At 38.3% G+C, this 20,017-nt stretch overlaps 1 long non-coding RNA gene and 1 pseudogene across 3 annotated transcripts in view; one reads left to right on the top strand and one right to left on the bottom strand.

Moving 5' to 3' along the window:
- The window catches only part of LOC132020894 (uncharacterized), a 193,287-nt gene that overhangs the window by 84,244 nt on the left and 89,026 nt on the right, over nucleotides 1-20,017 (top strand). For all 3 annotated transcript variants that reach the window (XR_009405142.1, XR_009405140.1, XR_009405141.1), the window contains one exon: nucleotides 17,805-17,926. This is a non-coding gene — a long non-coding RNA (uncharacterized LOC132020894). The remainder of the gene's footprint in view (nucleotides 1-17,804; nucleotides 17,927-20,017) is intronic.
- Nucleotides 5,974-6,993, bottom strand: LOC132020213 (L-lactate dehydrogenase A chain-like; annotated as a pseudogene).

Raw genomic sequence — 20,017 nt, forward strand, 5'->3', positions numbered from 1 at the left:
CAGGTCATGATCCCAGGGTCCTGGGATCGAGTCCCACATCGGGCTCTCTGCTCAGCGGGGAGCCTGCTTCCCTCTCTCTCTGCCTGCCTCTCCATCTACTTGTGATTTCTCTCTGTCAAATAAATAAATAAATAAAATCTTAAAAAAAAAAAAAAAAGAAGTCCCTTTAATATTTCTTATAAGTCTGGTTTAGTGGTGATAAACTTTATCTTTTGTTTGTCTGAGAAAATCTTTATCTCTTATTCAAATATGAATGATAATTTTGCCCAGTAGAGTGTTCTTTGTTGTAGATTTTTTCCTTTCAGTACTTTGAATATATCATGCCACTCTCTTAGGGCTTAAAAGGTTTCTGCTGAAAAATCTGCTGATAGCTTCACAGGTTTTCCCTTGTAGGTAACATTTTGCTTCTTTCTTGCTGCTTTTAAAATTCTCTCTTTATCTTTAACCTTTAACATTTTAATTATTATATGGTGGTGTGGACCTCCCCAGTTTCATCTTCCTTGGAGCTATCTGTGTTTCTTGGACCTGGAAGTCTATTTTCTTCCCTAGGTTAAGGAAGTTTTCAGTTATGATTTATTCAAGTAAGTTTTCTACCCCTTTCTCTCTTTTTGTCCTTTTCTGGAACATTTATAATGTGAATGTTTGTTCACTTGATGTTACCCAACAGATCTCTTAACCTATCCTCATTTCTAAAATCCTTTTCTCTTTTTACTATCTAACTTAAGTGCTTTCTATTACCCTGTCTTCCAGATTGCTGATATTTCTTCAGTATCTGCTAGTTTGCTGTTGATTCCCTCTAGTGTGTTTATTTCAGTTATTGAATTCTTCAACCCTGATTGGTTCTTTTTAATACTTTCTATCTCTATTGAAAGTCTCACTGAGTTCATCCTCTCTTCTCTCCAGCTTGATGAGCATCTTTAGGATCATTACTTTAAATTTCATGTCAGGCATATTACTAATTTCTGTTTCACTTCGTTCTTTTTCAGAGGTTTTTGTCTTATTCTTTCTTTTAGAACATATTCTTTTGTCTCCCTATTTTGCTTGACCTTCTGTGTTTGTTTCTATGGATTAGACAGAAGAGCTACTGCTCTTAAACTTGAAGGAATGGTCTTGTGTATGATCATCCTCTATGTAGACTGTGTGTGGTTGGGGACTTTTGCTGCTTGCCTGGTACTGTGCCAGGCAAGGGCTGGGGTCCTGGGCTTTCCACACAGTGGGCACTTTGTCAGCAAAGCTAAAGCTGAAGTGGGTGCTGATGAGGCATTCATTGATTTTTCAAATGTTGAACCAGCTCTGCATACCTGGCATCAACCGCACTTGGTTGTGGGGTGTATAACTTTTTTTATACATGGTAGGAATGAATTTGCTAATGTCTTTTTGAGGATTTGTGTATTTGTATTCATGAAAAAATACTGGTTTGTAGTTATCCTTTTTCATAATGTCTTTGGCTTTGTTTTTAAGGTAATGCTGGCTTCATAAAATGAGTTAGAAAGTATTCCTTCTGCTTTATTTTCTGGAAGAGATTGTAGAGAATTGTTATAATTCCTTCCCTAAATGCTTGGTAGAATTCACCAATGAATTCATCTGTGCCTTTCTGTTTGACAGGCATTATTGATTCAGTTTCTTTAGTAGATACAGTCCTATTTAAGTAACATATTTCTCCTTGATGAGTTTTAGTAGATGTATCATTTAAGATTTTGGTCCATTTCATCTATATTACCAAATTGTAGGCATAAATGTGTTCATAATTTTTTTTATTGTCTGTTTTATGTCCATGGGATCAAAGATCAGCTCCTCTTTCATTTCTGACATTAGTAATTTGTGTCTTTTCTCATTCTTAGTTGGCCTGGCTAGATGTGAAACATACTGCTGCTTGACTGGTACTGAATTCCATAAAATTTTCTTCTAGAAACAGTTCTTTCCTTCAGTTCAGTAAAGATGTTATTTTTTAAAGCAAGCATGTAGAATTTCCTCTTGTGGAAGGCTCAAAGAAGGGAGTGATCAGCAGAGCCACTTTCTAGGCCATAACATAATTCCTGAGGTATACAAAGGCTGCTGCACTATCAGGACATTGAAATTCTGATGAGGCTGGAACCATATTCCAAATTTTACAGGATAATTTCATTGGATTCTAGAGTGTGGCATTTTTCTATATTTCATTCTTTTTTTTTTTTTTTTTTTTTTTTGCATGGTTTTAAAGAGAAGTTGTAATGAAAAAGAGTGACATTCTTATATTTGGTCTTTCATAGTAAGGCTTTTCCCTCCTTTGGCATCTTTCAAATTTTTTTCTTTGTCTTTATTTTTCTGTGGTTTGGATATATGCCAAGGTGTTGTTTTTTTTAAATTTAATTGTATTTTATTTTTCAGTGTTCCAAGATTCATTGTTTACGCACCACACCCATTGCTCCATGCAATACATGACCTCCTTAATAGCCACCACCAGGCTCACCCCACCCCCCCCCCCCCACCCCACCCCCCCCCCCCCCCACACCCCCCCTTTGTTTCTCAGAGTCCACAGTCTCTCATGGTTCATCTCCCCCTCCGATTTCTCACAACTCACTTCTCTCTGACTTCCAATGTCCTCCGTGTTATTCCTTATGCTCCATAAGTAAGTGAAACCATATGATAATTGAATCTGTCTGCTTAGCTTATTTCACTCAGCTTAATCTCTTCCAGTCCCGTCCATGCTGATACAAAAGTTTGGTATTCAGTGTAGATTTTTTGATATTTATCCTGCTTGCTGTTATCTGAGCTTCCTGGGTCTGTGGTTTAGTGTCTATCATTAATTTTGGAAACTCTTGGTCATTATTGCTTCACATATTTCTTCAATTATTTTTTCTCTTCTTCTCCTTCTTATTCCCATTATGCATATATTACACATTTTATAATTGTCTCAAGTTGTTGGATATTCTGCTTTTTCATTTATTTTTCTCATTGCATTTCAGTTTTGGAAGTTTCTATTAATATTTCTTCAGTATCTTTGATTATTTCCTTAGTAGTATCCAGTCTGTTGATGAGCCCATCAGAGGCATTCTTCATTTCTATTGTGGTGTTTCTAGTTTCCAGCATGTCCTTTTGATTCTTGGTTTGAGTCTCTTATCTGTCTGCTTACATGAACCATGTACTTGCATCTTGCCCACTTTTTCCACTGAAACTCTTGTCATATTAATGATAGTTGTTTTCATTTCCAGTCTGATCATTCCAACATCTCTGCCACATTTGAGTTTGGTTTTGGTGCCCTCTCTGTCCCTTAAAATGTTTTTTGGTTGAAAGCCAGGCATGGTATACAGTATAAAAGGAACTAAGGTGAATAGTTGTCTAACATGAGCCTTTATGGTTATGTGGTTAGGGGTTAGGCTGTGTTTACTTCTTGCTGTGGCCCTATGTATCATAGGCAAAAATTTCCTTTGGTGTTTTTGTTTTTGTCTCTGCTGTTTTCCTTGGATTTCCCTAGACACTTTTCTTAAATAAGATCTGAGATACACAGTTCTTTCTGTTATATCTCCCTCTTATTATGCAGAAGCCCTTCTGATGAAATGATAAGATGTTTAGGGGAGGGGAAGGATTCTCTAGTCTATGATCAGGTATCAGTCTTTTAGAGAGTCTGTGCCTCTGGTTGTGATCTCAGTTTTGGATTTTGTTGTTGTTGTTGTTGTTGTTTGTTTCCTCTTTTGGTGAGATAGGAAGGCTAGAGTTGACTGGAGTTAGATATTTGCCTTCTCCTATATTGGTTAGACTGATAAAACCCTGGTTAGTTAGGCTCTGGTACAATAGCTTATCTTGAGGGCAGGCCTTGTGAAAAGAACAGAATTATCTAGGCCTACTTCAAAGCGGCTGTTGTTTGCCAGAAGCAAGAGGAGATTTCTCTCCGGTTTTCACCAAGAGTCTGGTAAGCCTCACAAAACTTTGGAGGCCTTCCTAAAGTTGGATCACCCTATGATTTTTAACTCTCAAACTTGCCTGCACTGAGCCTCCAGCAATTCATCAATTACAGATTAAGTTTTCCCATTATTGTTCTGGTCCTTGTAGAAGTTTCTGCTCCTGGGATTCTGCTCTGATAAGTTATGATTGTCTGTATCTAACTGTCTGTTCAGTTGGAAGAGGGGTGTTGCAGTGACCTCAATCCCATGGGAGGGATCTAAGAAGAATAGTTGATTTTTAGTTTGTCCAGGATTTTTCTTATTGTGAGGTCATAAGTGAGGACTTCCAAGCTCCTTACATGCTAGACTGGAAACTGGAAATCCTTTGCTTTAATTTTCCTATATTACTGTAATTGTGCTTTATTTACATTCTAGACTATGGGATGGCTTACAAAACTGATTGTGTGCAGGTTTTTGAAATGGAAATTAGATGCTAAAGCTATGAAGAGAATGAAACAAGAATGCTCTTCATATTGGCTATTATAATTCCTGTGCACTACTCTAGACAAGGGATTTCCTGCTACTGAAATCAAAAGAGACAATCATAGTTACACAGTTATTTCTACCTTGCCGAGTAAGCATATCAGTTTTTGAATAAAGACAATATTCTCCTGCTTCTAAATTCTAAAGTAAAAATTCCACAGGGGATAAACAAATGAAGCATTGAGCAACAGACATGTAATAGATACTGTTTTTAGCAATCAGCAGATATATATGTTATTTTACACAGCGCTTTTTCATAATGACTTCTAATAAAAGCTGACATTAATGTCTGATTCAGTGAAGGTGATTCTGAGAAGGTTCATTTTAATATGCTCTACCTAAACATTGGTATAAATGACACCAGGGTAGAACTTTTCAGTCTCAAAGAGTGAGTCGATGGTATAGGAGTCTACCTTTATTAAATTTAATTTTTTTCTGTTGGACTTTAGTAGTTGTTGGGTGTTAGCTGGGACCCAATACAGACACATTTTTTACTGAACACATTCCTAATTGACTACAAAATAAAATATATCAGTTAGCAGATGGAGGTTGCAAATACCACCTTCATTACTTATGTGGCTAATTTTGGAAAATGTGACTTTTAAGTATTGGGCAAGAGGGCTCTCCACTGCTGAACCCCAGAAACAGACTGACGCCTCTACACATTATCAGGCAGCACTGGAGCAAGGAAGGCCCTTCACAAAAGGCTTAGGAGAAACAGAATACTTGCTCTTTTCCCAAGTGAAAGTGAAGGAGTCTAGCTTATGCATACTCAGTTTCTTCTTCCAGATTCTCCAGTAAGATTAGCTAAGTATGGCAGAGAAAAGTCAAGATGTTTTGTCATTGAGATTCTTCTACTGGAAGGAAACATGGGGAGTAGGGAAGAAGCATTCACAAAACTACTCTCTGAATAGGTGATTCAAGGCCGTACACTTTGGCAAGAGCTTTAAAGCAATGGTTGCTGATTAAAGACATATTCATAATCTTAGTAACACTTGTGGATGTCATATCCGTGTTTCTTTTTTTTTTCACTGTACAAAGTTTATTTGGTATTTCAGTTGGTATGTCAGTTGGTTACATTGTTTATATCCAGATCTTTCTTTTTCTATTATGTTTCCATGTATACTGTATTCTGATACACATAGGATACAAAAAGAGATCCTTTAGAAGAGAAATATTGAATTTATCTATTAGATTCCAGGATGTGATTGACTGGAGAAAAAAAAGTTGGGCTGACATGTTGGGTGAAGGGGTCAGAAGTTCTAGAACACACAGTAAAGACTCATCTGGAATGAAGAACAACTACAGCATATGCAACATTGGCAGTGGTACCTTGAGGTGGTAGAACTATTTTACAGGAACCAATTTAGAACAACACAAGATAGGGATCACCCAGTATCAGGTTATAGGTGTAGGGTTTCCTATTTATAACTTTGGGAAATTGGTATTTTTTCCTAGGCCTCTTACTATTACTACTTGAGTAACATATCAGATAATAAGGACAATATACACAGCCTCCAACTAAAATCGTCTAGACAGTGAAGTAGTATAACATTAGAAAACTTTAACACTACAGCTGTTTTTGGATCCCTCAAAGTGTATCTGCACTTTTCTTCAAATGGGTATCTTCATCAGGGGTCAAATTCACCTTCACAACGTCTGAGATTCCATTCTGTCTCAAGATGCAAGGAACCATAAGGAAGACATCATCTTTTATTCCATAGTGATCCTTAATCATTGTGGAAATTGGATGCATCCAACCTAAGATTCTTTATTACACTTTCTGCCAAGTCTGCCACAGACAGCCCAGTGGCCCAGGATGTGTAGCCTTTCACTTTGATCCCCTCATAGGCACTATCAACCGCCTGTCTGTGAACCTTTTTTCACTGTTCCTTATCTGCTTCTGTGCCTAAGTCAGAGTGCAGATTCTTCAGGAAAACACCAGCAACATTTATTCTATTCCATACAGGTACTCTAGCTAGAGTCTCCATGCTCCCCAAGTACCCACCCGTGACAGCTTAATGGGTAAACTTCATTAGCTAATGGAACTGGGCTGAATCCAGATTGCAACCACTTCCAATAACACAGTTTTGGGGAAATCTACTTATCTTCCAAGCCACATAGGTCAAGATATCCACTGGGATGGAAACAACAAGCAACTTACAGTTTGGGCTATATTTTACAATATTAAGGATGTTGACTTTAAAGATGCTCACATTATGCTGGATCAAATTAGGATGGCTTTCTCCCTCTTGCTGACATGCCCCATCTGTGATAACCAGCTTAGAGTTTGCAGTCATGTTATAGTGTTTGCCAGAGACAATTTTTGGTGTTCTAAGGAAAAGACTGCTATGTTGGAGAACTATCATCTCTCCCTACAGTTTGTCTTCCATGACATCAACAAGAGCAAGTTCATCTGCCAAGTCCTTCATTTAGATGCTGACAGTACCAGCCCCAACAATTGTAATCTTATTCTGGCAATATAGTCCTCCTTAAGAAGATTCTGAATCAGCTGATCATGAAGAGTTGCCGTGTTCGACTTTGAACCAAAAGGAATTGGCAGTGCATGTTTGGTGGGTGTTGGTGGCATGTGGCATTGGGTCTGGACTTGGTGGCTGTGGCTTCAATAATCTGTTATATCTGCATTTCTGTTATGAAAGTTGAGAGGTTTAAGCAGTTGGTTACTCAGATGGAGTGCCACCCCACATTGGCTTGAGTGTGTAGGCAGGATTACCTGTAAGCAAAACAGAATCCCTCTTAAAGAAGCATGAGCTAGTGTTTGATTGAGACTCCATACTTCTACACTGTAATGCATAAACAAAGTGATTTGGGGGCTAGAAAACAATACATTGTCTGCTTTTACATCTGTAAAAAGTGTTCAGTAATACCCAGGGAAATGCCAGATTCTAAGCAGCGTAGCTCTTGAAACGAACACCAGGCTGTGTAGTAACTGAAAAATGTAACCCCCAGGTAATGAACACAGCGACTTCCTGAATCAAGTAAACAGGGAATTTAGAGTTCTGAAATAAAATTCATTTTTGGAATAGTTGGAAGTTTTGTGGAAAAATATGTTTGATTTTGAAGGGAAAGATGAGAAATCAAGATAATAGTTATATAGGGTATACTTTTTGATTTGCTGCCAAAATATTAACCAAACTATGTCTTATTAAACAACTCAGTAATTTAATGGGTTAAGGTAATTAACCACAATCAAGTTTTAGTATCATAACTATATCACAAACAAGGATTGGAAAGTATGCATAGTAGTAAGTGGTCTGAGCCCCTTCTGAGCCCCTTCAGAGTTGAACTTGGGCAGGGTTGCCCAGAGCAGAATTTCCATCTTCTTAGCTTCCTTCCAAGGGTTCCACTGGGAGCTTGATAAGAGCAGCTAAAAAGTGTGAGTAAATGTTACACCTCCATTTCTCTAAACAAAAGGATTTAATTATACTCAATTATATGCGTAATTCACACATCTTTGATTGTTCTTTCTTAGCCCCTTTCAATATTGCTTTGACTGCTAATTGTAACTTGGTTTGAGTAGAGGAGAAAGATTTATGCAGGGCAAACACATTGAGTATCTTTGTCTTTACTTAATAAATATGCCTCTAATAAACATATCCAGTAATTAGAGGAGACTGTATATAAAATATGTATACCATAGAAGAAGGAGATTTGGACAACAATAATTTCATAAAGTTAGCAATAGTCACTATTATTATATGCTTACTGGCCCATGATCAATTGAATTCTTATATCTTCATGATTGTTGGGGGTGCCATAGGTTACATTGTTTCAGAATCTGCATTGATTGAAATTAGCTGAAGGCTAAATGCTTTACTAGGTAAAGGAAAGAAGAGAGCTGGTGTTTTCTTGTTTTCTGCTGAATTCCCATTATCTATAGATCCTACTCACTGTCCCCAAACTTACGTACCTTAAAGCCAGATTTTATACCATTCATCTGCTAAAGATCCTTAGATAGCTCTCTATTATCCATAGAATAACTCCTACAAAAGCAAATTTTGTGAGAGAATTCAAGGCCTTTCATAATTTGGCCTGATTTTATCTTTATAGAGACTGAACATTTTTATTAGTGTGTAGTCATATTAATCAGAGGCTTTTCTTCAAACACTGTGTGTTTCCCCTTATCTGCTGTTGTTTGCTCAATCAATTCTCTGTGTGTGTGTGTGTGTGTGTGTGTGTGTGTGTGCTCCCCCAAACTTAGAAAAATACTTCATAAATGAAAGGATTTTGAAAAAGAATCTTAAAAAATGGAAGGAAGGAAAAGACTTAGGAATTTTTTTTCCTTTTCTTCTTTTTTTTTTTTTAATTGAAGTATAGTTAACACACATTGTTACATTGTTACACAATGTTACATTAGTTTCAGGTGTATGACATAGTGATCTGACAAGTTTATACCCTATGCTTTGCTCATCACAAGTGTAGCTACCATCTGTCACCATAGAACATAATTACGATACCATTGGCTATATTCCCTATGCTGTATCTTTTATTACTGTGACTTATTCATTCCATAACTGGAAGCCAGAATCTCTCACTCCCTTTCACCCATTTTGCACCCCCTCTCCCCTGGCAACCACTGTTTGTTCTCTATATTTATGGCTCTGCTTCTGCTTTTTGTTTGTTTGTTGTTCTTTGGTTTTTTAAATTCCACATGTAAGTGAAATCATATGGTATTTGTCTTTCTCTCACCTAATTCACTTTAGAATGCCCTCTAGGCCCATTTATGTTGTTGCAGATGGCAAGATCTCATTATTTTTATGACTATTTTATTTATTTATTTTTATGACTATTTATTTTATTTTATTTATTTATTTATTTATTTATGACTATTTATTTATCTCATTATTTTATGACTAATATTCATATATATATATATATATGAATGGACACTTGGGTTGCTCCCATATCTTGGCTATTATAAATAATGCTGGATTAACATAGGGTGCATATATCTTTTCAAATTACTGTTTTATTTTCTTTGGTAAATACCCAGTAGTGGGATTACTGGATTATATGGTATTTCTATTTTTAATTTTTTTGTGGGACCTCCATATTGTTTTCCACAATGGCTGCATCAATTTATATTTCCAACAGCAGTGCACAATGGTTTATTTTTCTCCACATCACTGCCAACACTTTTCATTAGTTTTCTTTTTTATACTAGCCATTTTGACAGGCATAAGGTGATTTCTCATTGTAGTTTTGATTTGTATTTCCCTCATGACAAACATCTTTTCATGTGTCTTTTGGCCGTCTTTGTGTTTTCTTTGAAAAAAATGTTTACTCAAGTCCTCTGCCTATTTTTAATTGGATTATTATTTTTTTTTCTTGGGTGTCAAGTTGTATGAGTTCTTTATATATTTTGGATAACCCCTTATTGGATATGTGACTTGCAAATATCTTTTCCCAGTCAGTAGGTTGCCTTGTTTTGTTAATGGTTAATGGTTAATGGTTTCTTTGCTCTGCATAAGATTTTTAATATTGATGTAATCCCAATAGTTTATTTTTGCTTTCATTTCCTGAGGAATACATGTCTGAGGATACAAGTCTAGAAAAGTGTTATTGTAGCCAATATCAAATAGATTAATGCTTATGTTTTCTTCTGGGAGTTTTATGATTTTAGGTCTCACATTTAGGTTCTTAACCCATTTTGAGTTTAATTTTGTGTATAGTGTAAGAAAGTGGTCCAGTTTCTTTCTTTTGTATACAGCTGTGCAATTTGTCCAGCATTATTTATTGAAGAGACTGTCTTTTCTGCACTGTATATTCTTGCCTCTTTTGCCATAGATTGATCATATAAGCTCAGAGTTATTTCTGGGCTCTCTATTCTGTTCCATTGATCTATGTGTCTGTTTTTGTGCCAGTATCATACTGTTTTGATTACTACAGCTTTGTTGTGTGTCTTAAAATCTGGGATTGGGATACCTCCAGCTCTGTTCTACATTGCTTTGGCTATGTGGGGTCTTCCGCAATTCCATACAAATTTTAGTATTATTTCTTATAGTTTTGTGAAAAATACTGTTGGTATTTTGATAGGGATTGTATTGAACCTGTAGATTGCTTTGGGTAGTGTGGACAGCCCAATCAATTCTTTATGAATTGTAGCATAGTATTTACAGGCATGTTCTCTGTGTTTCACACTTTGTTCTACTGCATAGTAGTTGAGCAATCTTGAACAAGTTTCTTAATCTATCAGTGCCTCCATGTATGCATCAATAAAATGGAACTAATAATATTGCCTCATAATGTTGTCACAAGAATTATGTGAAATAATGCATATAGACTGCTCAAAGCAGTGTTTGACTCATGGTAAGCATGTGGTGGTGGCTATAGCAGTGATGATGTTGACTAGAATATCTCCAATATCTACTTATTAAGGACTTTACTTATTCTAGGTCAATTCAATTCCACCCTTTCTAAGAAGCCATCTCTCCCTTCCCCACACTCCCAGTTTGTATTTAAGCTAACTAAAATACATATTTAGGAGATCAGAAGTAGAGCTATCTAGCTTCATGAAGTAATAGAGTTTTGACTGAAAAATTTGAATGCAGTGATCATTAATGTAGGAGAGAGAGGAATGGTCAAGTATAAGTGAGGAGGAAGATGCAGTGATATGATAGGAAAAGGCAGAGTATTTATGGGAAAATGCCATGAGTTTTGTTTGGCTATATGGAGTCATTCAAGGAGAGATATGATTCTGGTGCTGGGGAAACAGGAGAGGATTGGAGAGATAATTTTTTGTTGTGCTGTGAAATTCCAGTGAACAGGTTTTAAGAAATATTTCCCATTATTCCATTACCTATCTTTTTTTAATTTTTATACTTATGTGCAACACATTTTGTAAGTAGGCTCCAAGCCTACTGCAGGGCTTGAACTCACAACATTGAGATCAAGTCCTGAATAGATCAAAAGTCAGATGCTTCTTCGTTGCGTGTTTATAGCAGCAATGTCCACAATAACCAAATTATGGAAAGAACCTAGAAGTTCATCAACAAACGAATGGATAGGGTGCCTGGGTGGCTCAGTGGATTAAGCCACTGTCTTTGGCTCAGGTCATGATCTCAGGGTCCTGAGATGGAGCCCTGCATCGGGTTCTGTGCTCAGCAGGGAGCCTGCTCCTCCTCTCTCTCTGCCTGACTCTCTGCCTACTTGTGATCTCTCTTTGTCAAATAAATAAATAAAATCTTTTAAAAAAATGGATAAAGAAGATGTGATATATATATATATATATACACACACACACACACACACACACACACATACATACATACACAATGGAATACTAAGCAGCCATCAAAAGAAATGAAATCTTGCCATTTGCAATGACGTGGATAGAACTGGAGGGTATTATGCTGTGTGAAATAGGTCAATCAAGGAAGGACAATTATCATGTGATCTCTCTGACTGAGGAATTTGAGAGGCAGGATAGGAGTTTATGGGGAATACAGAAGGAAAAAATGAAACAAGACGGGATCAGAAGGGAGACAAACCATAATAAACTCTTAATCTCATGAAACAAACTGTGGGTTGCTGGGGGTTGAGGGGTAAGGATAAGGTAGCTGGGTCATGGACACTGCGCAGGGTATGTGCTATGCTGAGTGCTGTGAAATGTAACGATTCACAGACCTGTACCCCTGGGGCAAATAATGCATTATATGTTAATTAAAAAAAAAAGATGAATGAACCTCAAAGGACTCAAAAACAAAAAGGTCAGATGCTTAATCAACTGAGCCACCCAGGTGCCTCATGTGCAACACATTTTTATAATAGTATCTTATTTATATGTGTAAGATATTGACATAGTTATCAGGAGGCAAATAAAATCTGTTTTATGGGAAGATGATTCCAAGAAGTTAAAAGAATGGGCCATGTCTCGGGCCATTAGTGGGGAAACCAGAGCATCTTTTTCCAGGTCAATGATGATCAGTTGAGATACTATGTCCTTGATATAGACTGTGTGGTGTTCTATTCAAGTCTAGTGAGCTGGATAAACCATGCTGTGGGCTGCAATAATGCAGCCATATTTTTCATTTAGATTATCTGTAGTACTTCATCTGCATGTTCTTCACTGATTAGAGTAGGATTCCTGTCCTGCTCTAACACTTTTTCAGTCCTGGAGAGATTAAGCTCCATTACAGCCAGAAAGGTTTGATCTCACTCAACTGTAAATAATGAGGACCTTTATCCATAGTAGGCTAAAGCTCTGCTGAATTCCCTAATTAATCCCAGTAAGGCAGCCATATTAAGAAGATTTGTCCATCTGCTGCTTAGACATGGAATGAATTTTTTGCAAGCAAACCTATATATGAGCACTCTGGGTGGACACAAACATTTTCCTAATCTTGCTGTGTTCACTGAGCTTCCCTCCCTCTTGGTTTTCTTATTTGCACGAGGACTGAGGCTTCCATGAACTTCAACTCAATTGACGAGGGTTGTGATACTTTTCTTCCTAGCCTTGACCATTACTTCCCAGAAATTATATCCCCCAAGAACTGGCCAAGATTTTTGTTCTTAACCAGATACACCAGTAGCAATCACAACACCATGGTTCTGTTGCTATTCTCTGCCCACTAAATTGGACTACCTTTGATACTAGCATAGCACAAGCCTGAATCAATCCTGCCCATTGGGGATCAATACTGAGTCTGGGCTGTTTTTTTTGTAGATCATTTTGCCCATTGCAATTAGCCTGCTGCTAATACACCAGCATGCATGGAGTTTTTGTCTGCCCAAGACTTTTGAGCTGAGTGTACCCCTGCTCTATCTGACCCTGAGCTTTCCTCTTTAAAAAATATGTGGGAAGAAAACAAGACATTCTTTTACAGGCTGGTCAAATATTTGGCAGGCGTTTATCTCACTTCAACTCTTTCTCTAATTTTATTTTAACTTATCTTTAGTCAGGATATATAGCAGCCTTTAAACTATTTTAGGTGCAATAGTAGCTTAAAAAAATCTGTTTTATACATCTCAAGTCTCTTCAGTTTTCTACAACCATCATTGAAAACCCTTTCTGATGTTTTTAATTCTTTTTGGTTTTGTTGGTAAATGTGACCCTTCAGCCATTTGCATTGTACAGACAAGCTTAATAGGCTGAAATTGAGTCTCCCAGGTGGCTCAATAGAGACTCAAAGAGCCAACACAAGTGCTGACATATACAAGGGATGTGTGTCCACTGAGAGCACTACAGTTAGGCACGGTGACTTTTTGCTTGAGGAGCTGCTGATTCAAATGTCTATGAGTTAGCTAGGAATCTTTTGCACTTGAAATGCAATGCTTAGTAAACATTGCCATCACCATTGTCCATCATTATCATCATCACCATGAGCTGACATTCTTCAGGTATAAGCCTATACTTTCATAGATATTATCTTTTAGGACTATATTCTCTATGAATAAAATGCCAAAGGATGGGATTGAATAACCTTATAATAGAGAATGAGTGTTAGCTTTTTATGTACAACTTTGGTTCAGAGGATAAGTGAACCAGGCATCATGGCAGAAGATGTCAGTTCAACATATCAGGGGACAACTGTGTGAAAGACTACTAGGATCTGGAAACTAGATGGGATGCAGTGCTCCCCAGCCTACTATCTCATTGCAGACCCGGAAAGAGAATTCAGCATCACACATGAGAGCAAGACGACACACACACCTCATCAGGTTTAACTAGGACTTGCCATGATGGAAGAAGAATAAGGAAAAACAAACCCAACTGTATTTATTAAAGCAAAACGATATGGAGTGCTGCCCACTGTGAGATACTATGCCAGGCAGGTTATACACAGTAACGTATTTATTCCTTCCAAGAACATGCTGATGTAAGAGTTCTGCTTGTCCTTTTTACAGATAAGGAAACTGAGGCTTACATAGAAAGAACACACTGTATATCCTTACCTTCCGAGCAGCAGAGTTGAGCTTCAAACATTTTTTTCCAGAATAAGATATAATAATAATAATCATGATAACGATGATGATGATGAACACCATTTGATAGAATAAAAGAAATCTCTGAAAAAACCTATTGGAGAATTAAAATGGAAATTGCTTCTTCAGTAGGGTCTGAGAAGACATGGCCCCAGTGACTGGGAAGAGAAGCCATAACAAATAGTCAAAAGGGAATTTTAACAGAGAAAAAGGAAAATGTCACAAAAAGAGACAAAGATGACCAGAATAAATCATCTGACTTTTATATAGATTTGCATCTATTTCTAGACTCTTAATCTGCTCTTGTTCTATCTACCCTGGTGCTAGTACTATAGTCTTTATTGTAACTCATTAGGGCAGAGTTACAGATATATCAATATCTTATAGGGCAAGACTGTCTTCATTATTCTTCAGTATGCATTTATGATTAAAAGTCTTTCTCAGGAGGTACCTGAGTGGCTCATTGGGTTAAGCTTCTGCCTTTGGCTCAGGTCATGATCCTAGGGTCCTGGGATCGAGCCCTGCATTGGACTTTCTGCTTAGCGGGAAGCCTGCTTTCCCCTCTCTCTCTGCCTGCCTCTCTGCCTGATTGTGAGCCCCCTCTCTCTCTGTTAAATAAATAAAGAAAATATTTTTTTTAAAAAGTCTTTCTTGGCAAAATACAACAAAAGGGAACCTTTCCATTCTGATAAAGGATGTCTAGCAAAACCTGCTGCAAACATAAAGTTTAATGGGAAATTTTCAAAGCATGCCCTTTAAAGTTAGGAATAAGACAAGGATGCAAGCTATCACTGCTTCTATTCAATACTGTTGTAGAGGTCCTAGTAAGACCTAAAGAGAACTAAATGAAAAGAGGATTTGAAAAGAAAAAACAAAACTGGCCTCAGATGACATGAGTGAAAGCAAAGGCATTTGGAGAGAATCTATGGATTAACTACAAGAACTAATGTGGGTGCTCACCAACCTTCCTCAGTACAAGATCAAAATATCAAAACCAGTGCTGTGAAGTGTGTAAACCTGGTGATTCATAGACCTGTACCCCTGGGGATAAAAATATATGTTTATAAAAAATAAAAAATTATATAAAAAAATATCAAAACCAGTTAGATTCTTGTAAATTCAGGAAGCAAAACTTTTCAAAAGCTTCCATTGAGAATAACAACATCAGCTATAAGACGCCCTTGGAGTTTGAGGGGCCAGCTAATACACCCTTACTTCTCCCTCACCTGAGCTTGGAAACAATCGGAAGATGGACAAAGTCAGAAAGAAGGACATCAAAACACAGGCAGAGACTTAAAGAGAGCAAGGGATTGAGATGATAATATCTAGGAAAGAGATTTCGAGTAGAGGGGATAGAGAGTGCCAAGATTCCTAGGTAGGGGCATGTGTGCAAGGTCGGAGCAATAGTACGGAGGCTGGTGTGGCAGGACGGGGGTTGGGGTTTGGGGAAGAAGCAAAGTGGTTGAGGTCAGGGAGGTCAACTGAGGTGGGAAAGGCAGCGGGGGACTCAACTGATCAACAAATCGATAGATCATTTAGGGTCTTATAAGCTTGGTGAGAGGAAGGTGATAGGAGGGGAGCCTTTTCCTAAGATTTTTTAAAAAGATTTTTTTAATTGATTTAAAAAAAATGCATTCATTTGAGAGAGAGAGTAAAAGCATAAACACTGGGGAGGGCCAGAGGAAGAGGGAGAAGCAGGCTTCCCGCTGAGCAGGGAGCCTGACTTGGGGCTCGATTCCAGGACCCCAGAATCATAACCTGAGCTGGCAAGCAGACATTTAATTGACTGAGCCATCCAGGTGATTTTTGGGGAAGAGTGTCATGACCACACTTTTGTCCTAACGGGCTTCTTCTGACTGCTGGAGAATGAACGGTAAGGGGCAAGAGGGGAAGCAGGGGGCCTAGTGAGGAGCTGTCGACGTAGTCCAGGTAAGAGATGGCCACAGCCACAGTTGGATGATAGATGTGAAGATAGTGAGAAATTGTTGTATCAAACATCACACAGTGATTCATGCAAAATACTTAATTTAAATTAACATGAGTGCCAAGAAAGAAAAAAGTTAAAATGCTCAAAATAAACATATTGGGGAAAAAAAAACTTTTGCCATAATCTGGCAAAGAATGAACAGCTTACTTAATACATAAAGAACTCATTATATCTGAGAGAAAACACAAAGCCCACAGTAATTGTAGTGTCTGTTCTGCTTGCCTTTGTGAAGTAATTGGTATCTACTCACATACCTCAAAACAGATCCCAGATGAGTATACTGACTTATAAAAATCCAGTGACCTTCAGAGAGGAAAGAGAAACTTATCAAAGTGGATAGAATTTATTCACTGGACCAGAAAGGGTTGCACTTCATTTCTGAGAGTCAAAACAAGTCTAAGTACTTAAGAGTTAAAAAAAACCATAAATAGCACATTTTAGTTTAATCTAAAGGGTATAAATAGAATTTTCCATCTAGTTTTTATTGTTGTCATTTAAAAATGTTCCCAGTGGAATCTTTTCTATGTGAAGAATCTGGAAAATGGAAAGGAAGGGGGCACACCCGTGTCACTGGGCCCAGCTAGCAGCGCCAGGTCAGGCAGAAACAGCATCTTCGATGGAAAGGCACAGGAAAAGCAGAAGTGAATAAAGAAGAAAGAGGAATGACAGAAGTCATATGAGGGCTACTCAGCCATGGGGAGAAGCTCTTGGGAAATACCCCAGGGACTCTGAGAAATCTTTTTTGGAGATTTTGCTGGAAAGTGACATTGTTACCTTATTAAATCTCCCACTCAAAGAATTATATTTTGAGAAATAGAGTAAAACACCACTGAAGATAGAGGTCATATTTAGAGAGCTTGATCTTGCAATCCAACAAAGCAAATGCTTGCTCCCTTCTCTAGATGGTTCAAGGGCGTAACTCATGCTGAATGCATCTGTACCTGCCTGGTAACAAAAGGCTTTCCTCGCACTAAAAAAAGGAGCCATGAGGCACATGTAGTGCAGAATCCATTGATGAGTCTAGGGCAGGTTGGGAGCCATAATTAAGTTCTTCTCAGCCTCTGGCTCATCCACTTACTAGCAGTATGAGTACCACAGCAATCTAACCCCTTTGTTTTCAGCTTTTTGTTGTTAGTGTTACCTTTTAAAAATAAATACATCGTGCTTAGAGTGCTGTTCTCGAAAAGTCTTTATTATAATAAAATTAGCTGTTGAGAAAAGAGGGGGCCACTTCAGAGTTGCCCTAAAAAAGCCAGTAAACACTCTCTATATGAATATATATATACCTTATAAATAACATATATGTATGTTATATAGAAGCATATATATATTATCAGGAGAAATGAAATCAAACAGTTTGTGCATCAAGAACCCATCTCTTAAATATCCTTGCAAATCTGCTCTCATCATCTTGAAGGGAATCAAAGTTAACTGTGAACACTGGTGTTTATTTCCTGTTGTTTCACCAGAATGAAAATCTCATTCATTGGAATGAAAATTGGCACACACCCATAAAGAATTGAGAGAAGAGTCAAGTTGCCTTTGAAGACAGGAGCACAATACTGGTGATGAAGAGGAGACCTGAGCTAAGGTAGGGCCTCGAAGTCCCCATGCGGTTTTTGCCAAGATGTCCTTCTTAGGAAGATGCCAGAATTGGACCACTGACCTGTGCAGAGTGCTCTATTTCGCTGGTCCTTCATAAGCAACAGAAGGATGACCCTGGCTGATTTTTTAAATGTGTGGAGATGATACTGGAAAGCCTGTAGGATTGCTGGGAATGGCGGAGATTTACCTGTGTCCCTGCAGTGCAGCTCCCCTTCTGTGCCCTCAATGTCCACCCCCCGCCCCTGACACTGCCAGACCTAAGCTACTGTCCCCAACTGCCGGATGGGCCACCCTGCCGTTATATTGTTAGTACTTGATTCTCATCAGGGTGACTTTGTTGGTCAAGTGCAGGCCACACATCTGCCCCAACCTCAAAGGAGACTGAGAAGATGAGACTGGAGACTTCTCAGAAAAGTTTTCCTTACAATGGTTGTAAGAAGGGAATTCCTCACAGAGGGGTTCCAGTGCTGAGCTGTAAAAAAACAAAAACAAAACACAAAAATAACCTCCCCCAAATGTTCCACAACATGCCAAGTTTAAGATGCAGCATGCGGTTCATTGCTGTCAAATTCAGAACATGGCAACCATTCCCATCAATTCATTCAAACTTCCCGGCTGCTGGTAAAGAAAAACCCCAATGCACGGTTCGAAACATTGAGCCTTTTTCTTAATTCTGCATTGGTGTTCACGAAGCTCTTGTACCTGCTTGCCAACAAGTGACAATTTGAGAACTTTTTTTGGCCACTTCCTTTTAAGAATGACTTTGTGGCTATAGGTCCATGCACAGTCATGTCCCCTTGTTGGCTGTTATTGCAACGTGTGAGGGGGAAACTGCCACACACCCTGCAGACCAGACTCTGGACAAGTTCCACTCAGATCTTGGTGGGTGGTTGTGGGAAACTTGAACATGAGGCTAAGGGAGGGTGAACAGGGGGTCAACATGCTTGAAAAGACACTGCATGTGCAACAAAGAAATGAATTAAAAGGCCAGACCAAAAGATCAAAGATGTTTTCTTCCATCTTCACATTTGTAAACAGACAGCTGGATGTTTACATTATTTGCAAGAGAAAGAAATCCTTTCACAGAGCTACCTGCTAATCATTGACCCCATGTAAACCAACCCATTTATAGTACAGAAAATAGACACTCTAAATAAATCCAGATTGTTCCAGACTGCATCTGTGCATCTCACAAAGATTACAATGGGAGAAGAAAAGGAAAATAAAGAAAAGAGAAAGTATGACCCTGGAGAAGAAAGCTAAACTATTTTCACGATCTGACGTTGGGTACCATGTGTAATATCTTGCCAAGCTTATTGGTTATGGAGGGTTTTGTGGGGTTTTTTGGTTTTGTTTTCCCAATGACAGTGTGTAGCTGGCAACCTTCCTGTGATTTGTGGGATGTGTGTAGAGCACTGCCTCTACCCCGAGTGGCCAGCCGACTCTCCTAATGTTTCATTTGGTAGTTCCTTTTCAATAAAATCTAAGTCCCAGAAGGGGCCTCCAAGGCCCTTTACATGTTTTTCCTTTGCTGTTGCTCACAGCTGAGTCATGTCAGTGGTCACTTAAAGTCTGTTTTCCTTGTTGTCTGCCCAAGTGTTGGAGATGTGTCTTGCAGATGGCAGATTGTTTTAATGTTGGCTTATAACAAGTCATGTCAGTCAGTTTGCACTTCAGATACACTGAGTGCCAACTGAGCTAGGGAAGGGTTAACGTTTGGGGTGAGAAGTCTTTATGATATTTTAGGGAAAGAAAATTATATTGGCCTTTAAAAAAAGAGAACCAAACCCTGTGCTTTCAAAAGAAGAAGTGTTTTTTTTCAGAACCCAGCAGTAGAGAGATAAAACGAGAATAATTCAGTTTAGCTTTTTAGGCCTGGGGTTCCTCAGCAGACGTGATAACAGAATGTAAATATTGATATCCAGCTGTCAGCCTATTGGCCTTCCTCACAGAGGTTAGGAGAACTTGGCCTCTCTTGCTGAGAGCTGACTAAGGGCAGCCAGGAAATTCAGGAGAGAATATATTTATGGGTGTTTTTTCCCCCCTTCTAAGTTTGAGACTTAAAACACACACACAC

This window comes from Mustela nigripes, chromosome 6, assembly GCF_022355385.1.
Source record: "Mustela nigripes isolate SB6536 chromosome 6, MUSNIG.SB6536, whole genome shotgun sequence".
NCBI lineage: Eukaryota > Metazoa > Chordata > Mammalia > Carnivora > Mustelidae > Mustela > Mustela nigripes.